We start from the raw sequence: 21,275 nt of genomic DNA, 5'->3' as shown, positions 1-21,275 counted from the left end.
CCAACACTGTGGCCACGAAGGGGGTGTGGACTTCCCTCCAAAGAAGCTAGCCCATCAATGTCTGGGGTCGGCTTTGAGGAAACTGGGGTAGTGGGGGATGGCTTCCCTAGGAAGAGGACAGCTGCCTCGCTTGTTTTTGTGGGCTGGCAGAAAGCTTTGCCATGGAGATTGCAGGAAACTGGGCCATGGAGTCCATCTGCCTAGGAAATCACTGGTGGCTGCTCCATGACCTAGAGACACGGGGCCCAGAGCCTATACCCTTAATCTCTATTTTATATCCCAATCATAGGGCTGGCAGAGGAGAGGAGGAGAAAAAACAGGAGAGCTCCAACAACCCATTTTCTTCTGACACAGCACCCTGTTACCCTCTCTCAGGGTCCAGGACATCCCAGATGATGTGCCCATACAGACATAATACAAAAACAAGCCCCCAAGACAGCAGCAGACCTGAGCCTTCTCATTACTAGCTCTTGTTAGGCCTATGCACAAACAATGGAGATTTAATTCTTATAAGAAGACAACTTAAAAAATTCAAAATTACCAAGAAAACTTCTTGAAATATATATTTACACCCAGTATCATTCACAACAAAAGCTCATCTCAAGGTTATATATTGCACTAGTAAAAAGCATCTGGATTTGTAAGACATTTAAATAGCTAATCAACTGAGCTATGAAGACACTTTTACAATTTTTTCAAATACCCATTTAATGGTATGTATTACTCAACCCAGTTCCACATTAAATTTCTCCAAATTTTGTAAGCCATTTTTGAGGTTTCTTACATAATAACAAATCACTGAAGCTAAGTATCAATGAAAAATGCTTGTTCGTTTTTACCTGCTGTGGTAAAAATGACTGAAATAATACATGGAAACAATATAAAGAAAAAGTAAAATGCATTCATCTGTTACTGAATAATACTGTCAATACAGAGAAAATACTGTTGATAATCTAAGAAACAATTCAGAAATAAAAAATACATGTAGAAGCCTTGCCACATACATTTGTATTAAATACTGATGTTCCTAAGGTAAGTTATAGCTTCCCCTGTGATTCAGTGGTAGAGGACCCGCCTGCCTGTGTAGGAAACATGGGTTCAATGCCTGAGTGGGGAAGATGCCCTGGAGAAGGAAATGGCAACCCACTCCAGTATTCTTGCCTGGGAAATCCCATGGACAGAGGAGCCTGGAGGCCTAAAATCCATGGGGTCGCAAAGAGTTGGACACAACTGAGCGACTAAACAACAATGTTAAGTTACGTTAAAGTCTAGATTCTGTTTCAAAAACATTTATCACAGCTGTTTTTCTGAGGGCCTGCTAAAGAAGCCACCTACTGGAGAAGATTCATGATCTTCAATAATATCAATGTATGGGAAAACTGTGTACATGTAACCACTCATAGAGTAGTTATTTTGGTGTGAATTTCTAAAAATTCACAGAGAGACTGTTTACATATGGATAGTTCCATATGTAAAATTCCTTCAGAGTATCATACATCAGCAAGTTATTAGAGACAAGATGTTGAGGTAAGAAATCCACATGGTCTATGGGGCTGTCATCAATGTGAATAATTTTATATATATATTTTAAAAGTCATAAGATGTAGATGGTTTATATTATTTTGTAATAATAAAAATGGCCTGAGAAATCTTAATGGCCATGAATCTTTGCTGGTTATATCATAACAAAGTTTTTAGAAGAACTGTTCCACTAACAGATGAATCATGGAATTTCTTGTTAAAGACAAGAGTTGTAATTTGCTGAAATTTTCCGTGATGACATGTAGCTGTCAGAATTATTCTACTAGCATGCATTTTTGAAGAAATAAACTTGATTTGCCCTTTCAAAGATGACTTTTTGTAATGAATGAGGGAGGAACAATTTTTTCAAAAGAAACTCATGCTATGGAAAGAATATTTTGAAAATGGTTGTCTTTATATATTTCATTATTACATGATTACACTCCTGAAAATAATATGGAAAGTCTCAGACTGGAAAAATTTTTTTTAAACTTAGAGAAATGATTTTCTAATTTGTCAAAAATCTTCCAAGAGAAAAACTTTAATATTTTTATATCTATTTTTTTAACAATGTAAGACTTTCTAATTGACATCATCAGAGAAAAGAGAAATGTATTAACTAAATTTTATATGCTTTGCATAACAGTAAATAGGTTAAAAATCGAGTACTGTGACTTATTTAGCTCAACTCATTTTGCTTTCCTTCCATTTGTATTTATATATTTTTGTATGCTTTCCATTCACCAGCAACACACCTCATAACTAAGTAAAATATATTTAATATAGAACCAGATGTTTAAGTCACATTATCACCAAACATTAAAATCAATATTTAAAATCACACAACTCTTTAGGTTTCTGGGTCCTATTAGCATAACACAGATGTTTTAATATATTAATAATTTTCATCCAGGTCTTATCTTCTCTCTTTTCATCCATTTTATTTCTGGTTCTTATTGCATGAACTCTGACTTCCAGTACAAGAGTGAAGAGAATTTTACTTTTCTTTTTTAAGAAGCATGCTTATTGAAAGTTTGCTGAATAATTTACATACAATGAAACACTCACATTAAGTGTATAGTTAAATGTATTTTAATAAATGTGTATTTAGGTAACTATCACCATAGTCAAAATATACAAAATAACCAGCACCTTCAATCTCCTTCACGTCATCTTTTGGTCAATCCAGACCCTTACTTCACTCCTACTCAAAACCACCTACTCCCTGGTAACCACTGATATGCCTTCTGACTTTATTAGATTAATTCCGAGGCAGGAGACAGATGGGCTGCAGGGTAGACATTTACAACTGGCCTCCTGTTTACATTTCTTGGGGTGAGAAAAAAGATGGGCTTCAGGCTGGACACTTATAACTAACCTCTTGTTTGCATTTCATAAGACAGCAGATAGGTGGCTTTCAGGTTAGATATTTATAATCAGTGTCTTGTTTATACTTCAAAATAGAAATAGTAACAGAGGCTTCCCAAGTGGCTCAGTGGGAAAAGAATCCACCTGCCAGTGCAGGAGGTGCTGGAGATGCCAGTTCAATCCCTGGGCTCAGGAAGATCCCCTGGAGTAGAAAATGTCATCCCACTCCAGTATTCCTGCTTGGAAAAATTCCATGGACAGAGGAGCCTGGCACGCCACAGTCCACAGGGTCACAAAGAGTCAGACACAACTGAGAGACTGAGCGCGCATGTACCAGGCCCCCTCACCTGTCTCCCGAGAAACCTGTATGTGGGTCAAGAAGGGACAGTTAGAACCAGACAGGGAACAAATGACTGGTTCAAACCTGGGAAAGGAGTACGTCAAGGCTGCATATTGTCACCCTGCTTATTTAACTTATATGCAGAGTACATCGTGTGAAATGCTGGGTTGAATGAAGCACAAACTGGAATCAAGATTGCCAGGAGAAATATCAACAACCTCAGATATGCAGATGATACCTCTCTAATGACAGAAAGTGAAGAAGAACTAAAGAGCCTCTTGATGAAGGTGAAAGAGGAGAGTGAAAAAGCTGGCTTGAAATTCAACATTAAAAAAGCTAAGATCATGGCATCTGGTCCCATCACTTCATGGTAAACAGAAGGGGAAAAAGTGGAAGCACTGGCAGATTTTATTTTCTAGGCCTCCAAAATCACTGCAGATGGTGACTGCGGTCATGAAATTAAAAGACACTTGCTCCTTGGAAGGAAAGCTACACAAACCTAGACAGCGTATTAAGAAGCAGAGACATCACTTTGTCGACAAAGGTCCATATTTTCAGAGCTATGGTTTTTCCAGTTGAGCAGTGAAGAACTGATCTTTTGAATTGTGGTGCTGAAGACTCTTTAGAGTTCCTTGGACAGCAAGGAGATCAAATCAGTCAATCCTAAAGGAAATCAACCCTGAATATTCATTGGAAGGACTGATGCTGAAGCTGAAGAAGTGCCAATACTCTGGCCACCTGATGTGAAGAGCTGACTCACTGAAAAAACCTTGATCCTGGGAAAGACTGAGAGCAAAAGGAGAAGAGGGTGGCAGAGGATGAGATAGTTAGATAGCATCACCAACTCAGTGGACTGAGTTTGAGCAAACCCCAGGAGATAGAGGAGGACAAAGGAGCCTGGTGTGCTGCAGTACATGGGCTCACAGAATCGGACGTAACTTAGTGACTGAATAACAACATCATTTACCAGGGACGGGACACAGTTCTTCAGGTGCTAGCCTACTGTGTTCCTGCTTTGCCTGGCAAAGTAATAAAGCCACTCTTTCTTTCTCCTCCATAAAAAAATTTATATATATATATATATATAGCAACAGAAACAGGGTAAATAGCTAGGCTTTGTCTCCTGAGGACACTTTAAGATAACAATTATGGTAGAACAGAGAAGGGCTAAACCTTGAGTAAAAGATCAAGAGGTCATATATTTCCCATCCGTGGGTCAAGGGAGACACTGCACATGTGCAGAAAGGCTCATTGGGGATCAAAAAGGAAGGTTCACCACCCCAGAATAGGTGATGCCAAAGCCCCCCATAGGCCTCTGGGCTGGAATCCATCTTGGATAAAAGTTGTGCACATATGCTGGGGAAGGTCCTAGGGCAGGTCAGATGTGGAAAAAGAAACCAGATTATTGGTCAAAGGTAAACAAAGACCTGGAAGAACTACCCTCTGTAAATGACGTAGCTGCCTATTTACCGAGTTCCTCTTCATTAGGGAGGATACCCTTTTTCTCTGGCTGTGCATTTCTGCCGTGCTTCTGTTTCATCTAAACTGCTTGTCTGTGTGTTCTCCCACTTGCTGTACTGTGTGTCTCTAATAATAAACTTTGGACCTGTCTTAGCAGTTTTTGCCTCCTTGAGAAATGCAGTTTTCAAGGGGTGGGACAAGGGCCAGGGGAATTTTGCTTCTAGCCTCTAGGCCCTGGTGGTCTAGTGGCTAGGATTCCTGGTTTTCATCCAGGCTACTCAGGTTCAAAAATGGGCAGGGCGTCTTGCAACTTCCTTGATGGTTCACTGGTTAACACTCCAAGCTTCCCCTGCAGGTGGCGTGAGTTTGATTCCTGGTCAGGGAACTGAGATCCTGCTTGCTGCACAGGACCACCAAAAATTCCTGGGTAAGGAACCAAGTTCTCCTTCCAAGCCTCTGCTCACTGCTATCTCTCTGAGGCCGCTTCTGTTTATTTCAATATAATGAAACAATATGTCCTTTGTGTCTAGCTTCTTTCACTCAGCTTATGTTTCTGAGATTCATCCATACTGTTATGTATAAAAGTAGTTGATTCATTTGTATTCTTAATAGCAATCTATTGTTTGGATGTACTAAAACTGACTTGTCTTTTCATCTGCTGATGGACATTTGGGTTGCTTCCAATGTACAAATCTTTGTGGAAACATATATTCTTATTTCTTTTTGGTAAATGCCAAGGAGTGAATTGCTGGGTCACAGTGAGAGTTCATGTTTAACTTTAAGAGAAACTGCCCAATTATTCTTGAAAGTTCTTAATGCCATTTTACATTCTCACCATCAATGTATGTGGGTCCCACTGGCTTTATTGTATTTTACATTTCAGCTCTGTGTGGGCGTATAGTGGGATATCATTTTAATTCTGGAGAATGTTTATAATGCACATAATATGTGAGCACAGTAGTACACAGTTTTCAAAATAAACTTATCTATAAATATATATTGATGGGATAGCTAAAAATGTGCACCAATTATGATACACACGCAGAGCTTTGCAGATACATAGTCACAGTTAATGATCAGGCCCCTGCCTTAAGAACCAGTCATCTAATACCTAGGCAACTGCTTTTTAAAAATATTACACTATGGTGGTTTTGAAATTTAAAAGAATCTCAGAAGGAGAGGGAACAATTTCCTGCCTTCAGGTTCCAGTCTGATACCAGTCAGCAGAGGCTGCCTATCCACAGGGGCAAAAGGGAGACTAAGCTGCGTGTTTTCACTCCAGTTCCGTGTGCCCCGTGGTGCTGGTTCTGGTTTCACCCCTGATTGAAGTTCTTGACCACAGAGGACAACCCTAAAGAAAAACACGTTTCCCCTTCCAGCACTGTCCCAGGAGGTGGCTGGCCCCAGGAGTTTCTCGGGCACTTTACCTGTGGCTCACACTCAAGTTTAGGGACACTCATCTGTCATTTCATGGCTTGTTGGCAGAAAAGCAGCAGTGCAAATTCCAAGAAGCCTCAGTGGTAAGTCCGATTCAAGCAGGTCAGATGCCCAGTAATATGCACAGTGTGATAGTTTAATCAGAGAAGAGTGCAGTATTATTGCTCCTGCCTGAGAGGAGCAGACTTTTTTCTTTTCAAGAAAGCTCTTTTCAGATGGCTATTAGGTTGTTGAATGAGGAGAAGCACAAAAGAAACGCCGGCTCCTTGTGGTCTTTCAGATCATTAAAAAGTAACCCAGGTGGCAAAACCAGTTATCATTTCCTCAGCTTCGGTAGATGAAAAGAGCAAGAATGGACACCAGTCTGAGGCTATGAGACAACCAAACCATCAGCCCAGAGTGAGAGGATTCATCAATCCTGCGGAAAATGAGGAGTCAAAGTGATTATGTAGCACTGAGCGTGGAGGCCAACCTGTTGATGTGATACGGCTGAATTTTTTCCTTCTCGGATGTTGGTCTGGTCTTTGAAGAGTCTCACACAGCTAAACACGGATCTTGGGTTTGTTTTTTTTTTTCCGCACTCTTACAGGACTTCCTACAGGGTGAAGCTCTTGAGCTACCTGGAACAGGCTGGGAAAAGTAAAGTTTAGGTGGGCTTGGGAGTGTGGGAGCGTGATGCAAATTCACAGCCAGAGCTGAAGGAATTTAGCTGTAAGATGTCAAGACATTTTTTAGCAATGATTAGTAATCAACCATCTGAATGCTTGTTCATTTCCCTTACCTGCAAAGTTGAAATGACATTCTTTCTTATTTGGATGAATTTAAGTTACAGTCTGTCCCACTCTCCATGCTCTGCTTGCCAAGAAAATGTGTAGCCTAAATCACAGTTCCCTTAAACTGTGTAGCTGCCACAGCAGACAAATGTTTTAGGTCAACAAGCACTTTCTGCTGCTTCTCGCCTCTCACAACCAGAATCAAACAGACCCTGAAGTGGGAGCCGACAACAGCTCTGCACGTGGGGGCCGTGGGGCAAAAGGAGAGGGACAAGAGGTGACTGGCTGTGAGTGGAGACTCTGGCTTAGGGAAAGCAGATTTCAGAAGCAGTGAGGGAAGAAGCTGCTTGAATTATGGTTTAGACACGCCAACACTGCACATGAGGACAGTTTCCCACAACAGAGGAACGGCAATTGTTGATATAGGCAAGGCCCTTACTTCTCAAGGTTCCCCTCTGGAAATTGAGGAAACTGGACATCAGTTTCAAAAGGTTGCTTTAGCCTCCAGAAGTGAAGCATTAGTTGCTCAGTTGTGTCCGACTCTTGTGACCCCATGGACTTTAACCCGCTAGGGTCCTCTGTCCATGGGATTCTCCAGGCAAGAGTACTGAAGTGAGTTGCCATTTTCTTCCCCAGGGGATCTTTCCGACCCAGAGATCAAAGGCAGGTCCCTTGTGTTGCCAGGGGGGTTCTTTACGATCTGACCTACCAGGGAAGCCCTCCATACCCTTCTTCAAGTAATAGTTGATCCAGAAACCCACTAAGTAAAAACACATAAAAGGGGTGTTGTTCTTCTAACGATAAGGGCAATACCTTAAGACATCACCTTAAGTAGGATTGCTGTTTCTTAATAATGGCCAAAAAATAAGTTGGTGAGGATGTAGAAAAATTGGAACCCTCCTTATACATTGGTAGTAGGCATATAAAATGGTGCTGCCACTATAGAAAACTGGAGTTCCCACAAAAATTAAAAACAGAACTACTGTGTGACCTTTGAATCTCAATTGTGAGTATATATCCACAAGAAGTGCAATCAGGACAATGAAAAGGTATCGGCACCAATGTTCACTGCAGCATTACTCACAGCAGAAATGTGGTATATATATACAAAGGGGTAATATCCAGCCTTAAACAAAGAAGGAAATCCTGCCATTTGCAACAACGTGAATAAACGTAGGGGACATAATGCTAACTGAAATAAGCCAATCACAAGAGAACAAATACTGTATGATTCCCCATAAAGGGCCCACCTGCTAGTGCAGGAGATCAGGAGACTCCAGTTCAATCCCTGGGCCGAGAAGATCCCTTGGAGAAGGAGATGTCAACCCACTCCAGTATTCTTGCCTGGAGAATCCCATGGGCAGGCTACGGTACATGGGGTTGCAGAGTCAGACATGACTGAAGCAACTTAGCATGCACATACCCCATATATCAAGTATGTAAAATAGTCCAACTCATTGAAACATAGAATAGCATTGCCAGGGACTACAGGAAGGGGAAATACAGAATTGTTTTTCAATGTGTATTAATTTCTGTTATGCAAGATTTCAAACCCGAAAGATGATGCTGTGAGTGCTGTACTCAATATGCCAGCAAATTTGGAAAACTCAGTAGTGGCCACAGGACTGGAAAAGGTCAGTTTTCATTCCAATCCCAAAGAAAGGCAATGCCAAAGAATGCTCAAACTACCACACAACTGCACTCACCTCACACACTAGCAAAGGAATGCTCAAAACTCTCCAAGCTAGGCTTCAACAGTACATGAACTGTGAACTTCCAGATGCTCAAGCTGAATTTAGAAAAGGAAGAGGAACCAGAGATCAAATTGCCAACATCTGCTGGATCATTGAGAAAGCAAGAGAGTTCCAGGAAAACATCTACTTCTGCTTTATTGACTGTGCCAAAGCCTCTGACTGTGTATATCACAACAAACTGTGGAAAATTCTTCAAGAGATGGGAATACCAGACCACCCTATCTGCCTCCTTAAAAATCTGTATGCAGATCAAGAAGCAACAGTTAGAACTGAACATGGAACAATGGACTGGTTCCAAATCAGGAAAGGAGTATGTCAGGACTGTATATTGTCACCCTGCTTATTTAACTTATACGCAGAGTACATCATGTGAAATACTAGGTTGGATGAAGCACAAGCTGGAATCAAGATTGCTGGACTGGATGAAGCACAAGCTGGAATCAAGATTTCCAGGAGAAATATCAATTACCTCAGATATGCAGATGACACCACCCTTATGGCAGAAAGCAAAGAATTAAAGAGCCTCTTGATGAAAGTGAAAGAGCACAGTGAAAAACCTGGCTTAAAACTCAACATTCAATAAATGAAGATCATGGCACCCAGTTCTGTCACTTCATGGCAAGTAGATGGGGAAACAATGGAAACAGTGACAGACTTTATTTTCTTGGGCTCCAAAATCACAGCAGATGACTGCAGCCATGAAATGAAAAGACGCTTGCTCCTTGGAAGAAAAGCTATGACAAATCTAGACAGCATATTAAAAAGCAGAGACATCACTTTGCTGACAAAGGTCTGTCTGGTCAAAGCTATGGTTTTTCCAGTAGTCATGTATGGATGCGAGAGTTGGACTATAAAGAAAGCTGAGCGCAGAAGAATTGATGTTTTTGAACTGTGGTTTTGGAGAAGACTCTTGAGAGTCCCCTGGAACATAAGGAGATCAAACCAGTCAATCCTAAAGGAAATCAGTCCTGAAGAGCAAGCTCCGGGATTGATGATGGACAGGGAAGCCTGGTGTGCTGCAGTCCATGGGGTCGCAAAGAGTCGGACGTGACTGAGACTGAACTGAACCGACTGATGCAAGATGAGTAAGATCTTAGAGATGTGCTGTACAGCACAGCACCTATACTTAACAATGCAGCACTGTGTACTTTAAGATGTGTTATGAAGATAGATCTCATGTTAGTTCTTATTAAAACACCAAATGAAAACAGAACACAAGGACATCTTTGCAGGTGATGGACATGTTTAATAACTTGGTTGCAGTGATAATATCATAGATTATGCATATGTCATATTCTTTAAGATAATATTACACTAAGTGTGTGCAATTTTAAAGTATCAATTATGCTTCAATTAAGCAAAAAAGGGAGGGTGTTAAAGGAAAAAAAAAAAACCTTTATCAAAAACAAAACAGGTATTTCAAAAAGATACCTATACTCACAAGTTCACTACAGCATTATCTACAATAGCCAAGACATGAAACAACCTATCCATTAATCAATGAATGGATAAGAAGTTGGAGTATATATGTAAATATAATGGAATATTATTCAGCCATAAAACAAGGAAATTTTACCATTTATGACAACACGGATGGACCTTGAAGGCCTTATGATAAGTGAAGTAAATCAGACAAAGACAAATACTTCATGATCTCACTTACATATGGCATTAAAACAAAACAACAGTGAAAAAAACCCACCAAACTCATAGAAAAAGAGATCAGAGGTCAAGGGCTGATGAAGGAACTGGAGGAAGGAGGGGTCCAAATCTTTTAAGAAAAATAAGCACAAGGAATGTACAACATGATAAGTATAATTAACACTGCTATATGTTATATATGAAAGTTGTTAAAAGAGTAAATTGTAAGAGTTATCATAATAAGAAATCTTTCTTTTTATTGTATTTATATGAGGTAGTGAATGTTAACTAAACTATTGTGGTCATCATTTCACATTATCTGTAAATCAAACCATCATTTTGCATACCTTATTCTTACAGAGTGGTACATTTCTCAATAAAACTGGACAAAAACAAAATTGAGGTTAAAAATTAAAGCAAACTTTTTAAAAGAAAAAAAATAGAAAAAAAGACAAGTTATTTTTAACCAAGTCTCAATGATGTGCAGAATATATCTGGTGTTAAGCTCTTAGCATTTCTGGCTATTTACTAAACTGGATGCAATAATATTTATCCCTGGTGGCTCAGACAGTAAAGAATCCGCCTGCAATGTGGGAGACCTGAGTTCAGTCCCTGAGCTGGGGCGATCTCCTGGAGAAGGACATGGCAACCCACTCCAGTATTCTTGCCTGGAGAATCCCATGGACAGAGGAGCCTGGCAGACTACAGTCCATGGGGTCACAAAGAATCAGACATGACTGAGTGACTAAGCACAGTATTTATCCATAATTATAAACTGACATGTTGCTCTCACTATAGGGGGCTTGGGGCAGGTAGGCTCTCTGCCACTAGGTCCCTTTCCTCCCTAATTCAGTCCCTAAAAGGTCTTCTAGATGCATCTTTCAGAAACATTTTGGAAAATCCTTTTTAGGGGATGTTTCATCTCTGATGTTATATAATTCCAGTGGTTCTCAAAGTGTGGTCCCCTCATCAGAAGCATCAGGATTCAGAATTTATTAGAAATGTAAATTCTCAGTCTACATTCCAGTATGGACTGAATTAGAAACTGGGGCTCGGGCTCAGCACCTGTGTTACGGAAGCCCTGTGTGGGGTGGGGGAGGGTGATCCTAAGGCATCCTTGCCTGAGGGCCACTTCACTATTTTCTGATGCCGAAGTGGCGGGGTTCCTCCAAACAGTCATCAGTACTGAGGCCATCTGAGGATAACTGCATATTTGGGCCAGCAAGGGAAATTCCAACTAGGAAAAGGACACTGGAACAGCTATGAATTTCTCAGAACTGGGTATCAGAGAACTGCTTATCAGGCTGCCCTGCTCAGTCTGCGGAAGCTTTGAGAAGAGTTGGGAACTTGTATATCTTGTAATGTTTTGCTATTAGAAAAGGAATAATACTGGACTTCCCTCATGGTCCAGTGGCTAAGAATCCGCCTGCCAATGCAAGGGGCATGGGTTTGACTCCTGGTCTGGGAAGATCCCATATGATGTGGGGCAACTAAGCCTGTGTACCAAAACTACTGAGCCTGTGCACCCTAGAGACCACGCTCTGCAACAAGAGGAGCCTGAGCACTGCAATAAGAGAGGAGCCTCTGCTCCCGCTTGCTGCAACTAGAGAAAGGCTATGCACAGCAGCAAAGATCCAGTGTAGCCAAAAAGACATAAATTAATTTTTTGGAAAAAGTTTAAAAAGGAGTAATACAAATTACAGTCTAGAGAACCCTGTACTTTTCTTTCATAACCACTACTTAAGAGTTTCTAATCATATATTTGTGTGGTTATTCTATCATGAGCTCCATGAGGACAAGGACCACGTCTAAATACAGATGTTATAGTCCCCAAGTATAGCATGGGACCTGACATATATCAGCTACTTAACTAAAAAAAAAATCTTTTTTTTTTTTAATTGTTTTTTATGAATTAGGGTTATGTTAGACCAGGAGTCAGCATTACCGCCCACAGGAAGATCTGGTCCACTCTCTCTCTCTGCATAGCCTGCAAGCTAAGAATGGTTTTTATATTTTTAAATGACTGGGAAAAAAATTTAAAAAGGATACAGCTTGACATATGAAAATTAAATAAAATTCCATTTAAGAAAAATCCATTTCAGTGTTCATAAATAAAGCTTTATTGAAATGTAAAAAATACAAAGGAGTAAGAAAGGAAATTTCAAAATTCAATTTAAACACACACATTTGAAAAATCTGCTCTGCCTGGTCCCATGATTCCCACTGTGGCCTGGCCTCCCTGCTCAGTTGATCTGTACAGAGATGAAATGAGACCCCCATAATGATGCTGATAATAACCATGATGGCAATAACAATTGCTAGAGAATGTCAGACATTGATTTTCTCATTCAGTTCTCTTAATATCTTCATGAGGGATTATCATTATCTACAGTTTCATAGTTGAAGAAAATGAGGTAGAGAAAGATCAAGTAACTTGTTATGGTTGGCAGAATAATCACAGCTCCCCCCAATCCCCACAAGTGTCTACATCCTATTCCCTGGAAATTTAGAAATGTGTTACTTTACATGGCAAAGCGATATTGTAAATGGGAGTGAATTAAGGATTCTGAGATGGAGAGATTACCGGGGCTATCCTGGTGGGCCCAATATAATCACAAGGCTCTTTATATGCCAGAAGCAGGAGAGTGAGAAAAGGAAAAGGGATGCTTCCGAAGCAGAGTGGTGTACTCACCGGCTAAGTGAGGCCGGCAACCTCCAAAGGCTGCAAAAGCCGAAGAACAGATCCGCCCTTAGAGTCTCCAGAGTGAGCACAGCTCTGGGTCACTCTGATCTTACCCCATGAAACCCACTCCAAATCTCTAACCTCCAGAACTATAAGATAATAAATACACATTGTTTAAAGGCACTAAGTTTGTGTTCATTTGTTACAGCAGCAATTAGGAAACTAATACACTTGTCAAGGTCACACATCCATTAGGCCATGGATCAAGAATGGAACCCCATGCTGTATCATTCCAGAACCTGCATCATTACTGATAATACTGGCAAAGGTGTTGAGGAGCTACCCTACAGGGAACAGAATATTGAGTGAGAGGAAGAGGCACCGACATTCTCTTCCAAGAGGCCTTCTTGCCCTCCCCATCACCAATCCAGCTACAAGAAGAATTATTTTCTGGGCAGGGTTTTGTGGCAAATGGGGTGGCATTCCATGTGGACTGTCTCAAACAGCTCCCCTGTTAAGTGGGCTGCCCCAGAGGAAGGTTTCCTTCTTACATGGCAGACCTACCTGCCTGTTTAGATACTTCACAACAGATAGCTTGAGAAGAAAAAGATGCTTTTCTCTTGGCTCCTGGATGAACTACCTACAGGGCTAAGAGCTCCAGCTTCTGGAAAACACATTCACCGCTTCACCTCCAAGGGAACTAGTCACTGCTCACCTGGATGCTGAAGGAGGAGGGGGCAGCGAGGGTCTGTGTCTCAGAAGCCATGTCCAATCCTCATGACCTAACTTCTCCAAGGTTCTTCCTCATCTGTCATGCAGATATGATATTATCTGCCTCAAGCACCTCAAAGACTCTTCCTGAAGAACTAGGAGTTTATAGATATAGAAATGCAACCTAAATTCTAAAAAGCCAACTATGCAAAATGGGTATTATTATTTTTTTAATGGATTTGTTATGGTCACCTTTTAACTTTATTAGCGCAAAAATAAAAAGTGTTGATGCGCTGGATGGAATTTGGTGACTCAGGCTTTTGGTGTCTATAGGAGATGACAAAGAAGTTAGCTATTAGAGACACTAAAAAAAAAAAAAAATGGAGAAAAATCCTCCTTACCTCAAAGAATGAACTCGTATCAGAAAACTTCAAAGTATACATTCTTTCTAGTATTCAAGATTAAAAATTAGAATGACCTTTTCAATAAATGACCTTCAATTATTTGTGAAAAGATTAGCAACATATTTAGGGTAGAACCCCATGAGAACTCAAGGGTTTTTCAAAAATCTCATTGTTGGCAATAAGAGGTAAAAATGGATCTTTAAGGATTCAAGCCAAATCATACTGCTTATCTGATGGTTCTCTAAACAGCCAAGCTGATGGGAATTGTTCCCTACAGGGACATTTCTTGTCTCTAACGTTCATATGCAATTGGCGTTTACTGTCCTATGGCAATAATTTCACCTGTGTGAAGCCCAACTGGAGGACAAATTACTTGAGGGGAGAAATCACATCTCATACGTTCTGTCTGCACAGAGCTTAGAAAAGTACGAAGTACTTCAGGTCAGATGTCGACTGAGTTTCTAGGTGACCTCTGCCCATCCCTAGAGCACGCATGACAAACCGCCCCTGGCCTCACACATGCTTTCAGTACCACCCCCTCTGCTCCGTCACTTTGACCCTCCTCCTTGACTTACGATCATGTTTCTTCTCCATCAGCTTCCTGTCTGAAGACTAAAGTCAGGATCCTGAATCCTGATCCTGTAGTACCTGCTGTGCCACACCATGCAGACTCTTCCTTCAGGACCAAGGCATCATTCCCCAGAGGCTGGGAATGCTGCAGATGATGGCTCTCAGCTGAGGTTTGGTCTACAAACTTTCCTTGGCCCAGGAGAGCCACCTTCCCCCAGGTTACTCTCCTTCCTGAGGAAGTAAAAATGTGAAGCATAAAAGCCCTTGCCTCAAGGTGGTTCAACTGTGAAACATTTCCCCAGCTCAAGAATTCCCTGTGGGTTTGCCTGAGTTCTTTATTCCGACTACAGTGCAGCTTAACTCCTCCTCTGCCCAATTTTATCCTAGTTCCTTCACAGGTCAGATTCCTGAGAGCCTTCTGCAATGAATTTCCTGCATGTAAATCTGTGCATCACCATCTGTTTCCTAGGGAACCTGTTCTAAGCCAGATCTTACACAAAAATAAGGGAAAGATAAACAATGCCCACAGCAAGAGGGACTGGGGAGCGCTGTCTCAACTAACACCAAACCAGTCTGATCTGGCCATGGGTGCCAACACCTGGCAGTGAGCACAGCCACCAGCCTGGCCATCCCACGCCAGAGAAGTGACATGTGGCCACCTGCGTCCTCTCCATCAGTACTACCCACTCAAACTTTCTTTGATGAGGGACATATTCCATACTTTCACGGTCTACTACAATAGCCATTAGCTACTTGTGGTTACTAAGCACTTGAAATGCAGCTAGTGAGACTAAGAAATTTAATTTTAAAAATGAGTTTATATTTCCATATAAAGAGCTGTATGTGTCTAAAGGCTGCCATATTAGACAAAGAAGCCCTAGATTATGAACACAGTAGATTTAGAAATGCAATGTCACATTTCCAGTTCTACCTGCTTTTAATTCCACTACTCATGACCTAGAAATACTTGGTCTGACTCCTTAAAAATCATCCTAATGAGACATAGGTAGGAACTATGTGCTAGTAAAGTCTAATTAAGTGGTCCACTAATGATTATGAACATTGTGAAATCTAAGAGCCAGAAAGCTTTGCTGTAAGCATACGCTGATTACAATACATAAATCTATTCATGACTGCTTACTCTCATAGTCTTTTAATTTCCAGCCTTTCAAAGAATTTATCATCGAGATGGAGAGGCATCTGTGAACAATTTTAACTTAAGAAACATCCTCTTCCTTGACTATGTACATGTATACATTTGATTAATGCCTTCTCCCCACTCCCATTTGGTCTATATGCAGAGGGCTTCAGCTTCCTGTTTCATAAGAAAAGAAAAAGAGAACAAGAAATAGCTGCCCTTTTGAGGTGGGCCGACTCACAGGCTGGGAACTCAGGGGAGACCTTTAGTTCTGCCCTGTTTCTTGGACAAAGATGGTCTCTTATTATTGACCCAGAAATGTCAGATGGGGCCCAGGGCAAGAGCACACGACTGCACCTAGGCAGGTTCAGGTCTATCCTGCAAAAAATGACTAAATGTGCGTGCCCTCCAGACAAGGAGTCATTTCCATCATCTCATCATCTGAGGGTCAGCCCTTACAAAATCAGCTTTAGCCACTGAATGCGACTGAAATTGAATTCAATGCAAACTGAAAATATTCTGTTTACTTAAAGCCCAGAAGCCTTTTGTAAGAAGAATCCAGGGGCAGGCAATGGTAGTTAAATTTGTACATTTTTCTTTCTTGTTACAGTTTTATCTTTTCCGAGCAATTTAATGAAGACTCCAGAGGAAAGAATTAAATGTCTGCTGGTTCAATTACTGAATAATGAAAAGGTGGAAAGGAGCACCATGCGCTGTGTGCCGAGCGGCCAGCAAAGCCTATTCTTAGAGAAGAAATCTTTTCTGTGCTGTTCACACTCGCGTGTGCCATCCGCAAGTTGTACAGACAAGTGTCGGCGGAGGAAGCAGAAACCGAGCCCTGGTGTGATCTTCCTCCACAAGGGCCTGGCCCACAGGGGGCATCGCAGGACACCCACAGTAGCAGCCAGGAACATGGCCATCCTTCAAGAAGAGTCTAACCAGCCCTGGCCCCGAATGCATTCGTAACTAGCCTGCCCTTAGGACCACACTCCAGGAAGGCCTCAGGGGCAGAGAAGACGTGCCAGCAAGGATTTCAAGGATACTTTACAGTCCCTTTAGCATTCGGAAAACTACCCCTGCCCCCCACCTGCCCTAGCCATACATAGGAAGGTTACAGAAACACAAAAATCCTCCCTACATGCTAAAACCAAAGATAAAATAAAGCGATGATGCTTCAGAATTCTTTAGAATATGGTTTAAATGCTTGAAAAATCAAGTCTCCCTGGAAATACTCTGCAAGGAAATAGGCAGTGAAGTGTAGACTGTTTTTGCCTCAACGCCCAGGATGACAGTGTATCTCTGCTCATGCTGGGGCCTCCCTGAAACCTGTTCAGTAACATCAGAAGACTCAATGGACAAGTCATTGTACAGCTTCTTTTTCACCTTTGAATTCTTCTCAGTTTATTTAAGAAAATGGCTTTGTTCTTGCAAAACACACTCTGAAATGTTTAAGGATAAAAGGCTATGATGTACATAACTAACCCACAGGAAAAAATATGTGTTTCTATCTGCATATATATATATATATAATATATCGTATACACACATACACCTATGTTTGTGTATACATATTCATGTACATGTGTGTTCGTGACAGTGGAGCAAGAGTAAATGATAAAGCAAATGGGATAAAATATGAACAACAGGTGAATCAAGCTAAAGAGAACTTGGGAAGCTTTTGAATTACTTTCTATTTTTTTTACAACTTATTTGTAAGTTTGAAATTAAATCATTTAAAATAGTTTCAAAGTTTAAAATAATACAAAGTTTTACCATTTTAAATTCTTTCTCTCTTCTTCTCCACATTGGCTTCTTGCTAGAGACCTTTATAATTAGCCAGCGGACCTACTGGGTAAAAGTGTCTGTGCGGGTAGCCCCGCTCTGCAAGAAGGCAACTGTCCCGCTGATGTGTTTAATCAGGCTGAGAATTCTCTTGGAGAAACCAATCACAGATGGTTCTGGAACAGCTCCTCCTATGGTGTGCTGGTGATGACTGGGGCCATGTGCTGGGGCTGGGGACAGGACTGTGTTTAGGGAGTGCATGAGGATCTCAAGCTAATCTCTTCTCTCTTCCCTTAAAATATTACAACCAAAGGTATTACATTTTTAAAAATAACTATCGAGTATGTCTCAAGCCACCTTAAATATGTGAGAAAATAAACTATAAGAAAGAAGAAATCTCTAACGCCTCTCTCTCTTTTCTTTTTTCTGGTATCTGATACAAGAGACAACAACAACGTCAATCTATCAGAATAGAAGCTCTTTAAACACAAGAATACTCCTTAATTATTTCTGTTTCTCCTATACTCTCCCAAGAAACAAAACTGTGGGATGCAACTGAATGAAGATGTGATTAAACGAATGTACAACCCCTGAGACAAAGTTCTACAGGCAGCTCCTTCTGCTTAAGACTGCATTTTGAAATCTATCAAACACTGAAGCAGAGACATTTTTATCTATGGGTTCTCTCTATGTAAGTTTATATTCTTCTTCTCTTTTCTTTTTAGAATTCTGTATTTAAATCTTATTTAGAACTCCATGAAGAGAAAAGGTGAGGTATTAACTGAGAGAAGATATTTTTTCCCATATAAAACTGAATAGAATTAATATCCAGAATATAGACATCATTTCTACAAATGAATTAGACAATAAAACAATTCAAAAAAAAAACACTGCACAAAAAACTGGAACAGGAATTTCATGGAAGAGAAGAGATGGTCAAACACCATGCTCAAAGTCATTCAGTTCAGTTCAGTCACTCAGTCGTGTCCGACTCTTTGCGACCCCATGAATCACAGCACACCAGGCCTCCCTGTCCATCACCAACTCCCGGAGTTCACCCAGACTCACGTCCATCGAGTCAGTGATGCCATCCAGCCATCTCATCCTCGGTCGTCCCCTTCTACTACTGCCTCCAATCCCTCCCAGCATCAGAGTCTTTTCCAGTGAGTCAACTCTTTGCATGAGGTGGCCAAAGTACTGGAGTTTCAGCTTATCATCATTCCTTCCAAAGAAATCCCAGGGCTGATGTCCTTCAGAATGGACGAGTTGGATCTCCTTGCAGGCCAAGGGACTCTCAAGAGTCTTCTCCAACACCACAGTTCAAAAGCATCAATTCTTCAGCGCTCAGCTTTCTTCACAGTCCAACTCTCACATCCATACATGACCACTGGGAAAACCATAGCCTTGACTAGACGGATCTTTGTTGGCAGAATAATGTCTCTGCTTTTCAATATGCTAACTAGGTTGGTCATAAGTTTTCTTCCAAGGAGTAAGCGTCTTTTAATTTCATGGCTGCAATCACCATCTGCAGTGATTTGGGAACCCAAAAAATAAAGTCTGCCACTGTTTCCACTGTTTCCCCATCTATTTCCCATGAAGTGATGGGACCAGATGCCATGATCTTCGTTTTCTGAATGTTGAGCTTTAAGCCAACTTTTTCACTCTCCTCTTTCACTTTCATCAGGAGGCTTTTTAGTTCCTCTTCACTTTCTGCCATAAGGGTGGTATCATCTGCATATCTGAGGTTATTGATATTTCTCCCGGCAATCTTGATTCCAGCTTGTACTTCTTCCAGCCCAGTGTTTCTCATGAGGTACTCTGCATATAAGTTAAATAAGCAGGGTGACAATATACAGCCTTGACGTACTCCTTTTCCTATTTGGAACCAGTCTGTTGTTCCATGTCCAGTTCTATCTGTTGCTTCCTGACCTACATATAGGTTTCTCAAGCCCTATTACCCATCAATTCTATTCTTGGGTATATACTGAGATAGGTGGAGAGTGTGTACAAGAATATTCATAATAATGCTTGTATAATGGAAGTCATCCAAATTCTATCAATAGTACACTGCACTAGCAACTTAATGGATTTTACATAACAGAATGCTATCCAACATTGACGAGGGCTGTGTGCATCAACAAAATGGCCCTCAGAAGCAACATGCCGGGTTAAAAAAGCAAATTATAGGATACATACATTATGATCCCATTTATGGAAAGTTCATTAAGATTTGTTTTAGGAATAGAAACACGTGTGGTAAAACTATAAAGAACAGCATGCAAATGACCAACAAAAATTCAACATAGCAGTTACCTCTGTTTAGGGCAGGAAAGAAGAGTGAACAGGACAAGACACATGAACCTTTAATAGAAATGCTATGGCCTATTCCTTAAAAGACGTAGTGGACACATATTCACTGTATTGTTATTCTTGATATTTTACAAATGTACACATTTTACAAATATTAATATGTATGGTAAGTAAGTGCTCACTCAGGCATGTCTGATTCTTCGTGACGCCACAAAATGTAGACCACAAGGCTTCTCTGTCCAGGTGGTTTCCCAGGCAAGAATGCTGGAATGGGTTGCCATTTCCTACTTCATGTGGTCTCTCTGACCCAAGGATTGAATTTGCGTTTCCTACATTGGCAGGCGGATTCTTTACCAATGAGCCATCAGGGAGGCCCCCAATAATAGGTATACATTTAATAAATATTCTTCTGTGTGTACTCAATATTTAATAAAAATGACTCTTAAGAATTGGTTAGCAAGCCAAAGACCAAAAATATTTTATCTAAGGCTTGTTGGAAGAAGGAAGTGAAACAACACGCTGGCCATCAGGCCCTGGCACTCCTTCCTTCCAAACATGGCATGCTGTCTACTGGTCTCCAGTTCCTCCTGGGTCATTCAATCCAAATTCAGCCGTCACTTAGAGCTACCAACTGTCCCAGGTCAGAGGAAAGTTTCAGGATGTTCCTCAGAAGCAGCAGGCAAGCTTCCCTTTCTATCTGCAATTCTAGCCCTCATTTAAGCATAGGCCTCCTCCAGGTGTGAATGACAAGCACATCACTCTGATCACGTTTGGGCACACACACTTTCAACTCTGCAGCTTGACTGGGTTATTATTTTATCTAAATATCACTGAAAGGTACTATTACTGACTCGACTTTGACTTATTCTCCAATATTTGTACACATTTCATAATGATAATGGAGCACCACATTTAAAACAAAGCATCTCCCTGTCCTCTAGTCAGAATCTGCAATCTGAAAAAGCTCCTTGAAACATATATCTCTCCATGCTCCAACTACAACCATGTAGCAGCCATCCCTTAAACCAAAATTGAAATTTAAAGTGAGCAGTGCAGTTACTGTCAGTACAGCATTGAAGAAAAAAATCAACCTCGCTCTAGGGATGTCTGACTCCTCACCTTATTGAAGTCGCTCAGTCGTGTCCAACTCTTTGTGACCCCATGGACTGTAGCCTACCAGGCTTCTCCATCCATGGGATTTTCCAGGCAAGGGTACTGGAGTGGGTTGCTAGTTCCTTCTCCAGGGGATCTTCCCAACCCAGGGATTGAACCTGGGTTTCCTGTATTGCAGGAAGATGCTTTACCCTCTGAGCCACCAGGGAAGCCCTCCTCACCTTAGTAGGTCATTTTTAAAGATAAGAAAGCATTTACCTTCCCCTGGC

The 21,275-nt window shown here is 41.0% G+C and overlaps 1 protein-coding gene across 1 annotated transcript in view; it reads right to left on the bottom strand.

Annotated features, from left to right (window-relative positions):
- LOC120862727 (histone-arginine methyltransferase CARM1-like) overlaps nucleotides 1-21,275 on the bottom strand; it is a 265,923-nt gene that overhangs the window by 79,249 nt on the left and 165,399 nt on the right.

The sequence above is a fragment of the Oryx dammah genome, unplaced genomic scaffold (genome assembly GCF_014754425.2).
Source record: "Oryx dammah isolate SB20612 unplaced genomic scaffold, SCBI_Odam_1.1 HiC_scaffold_1, whole genome shotgun sequence".
NCBI lineage: Eukaryota > Metazoa > Chordata > Mammalia > Artiodactyla > Bovidae > Oryx > Oryx dammah.
This window is presented reverse-complemented; position numbering and strand designations above follow the sequence as displayed.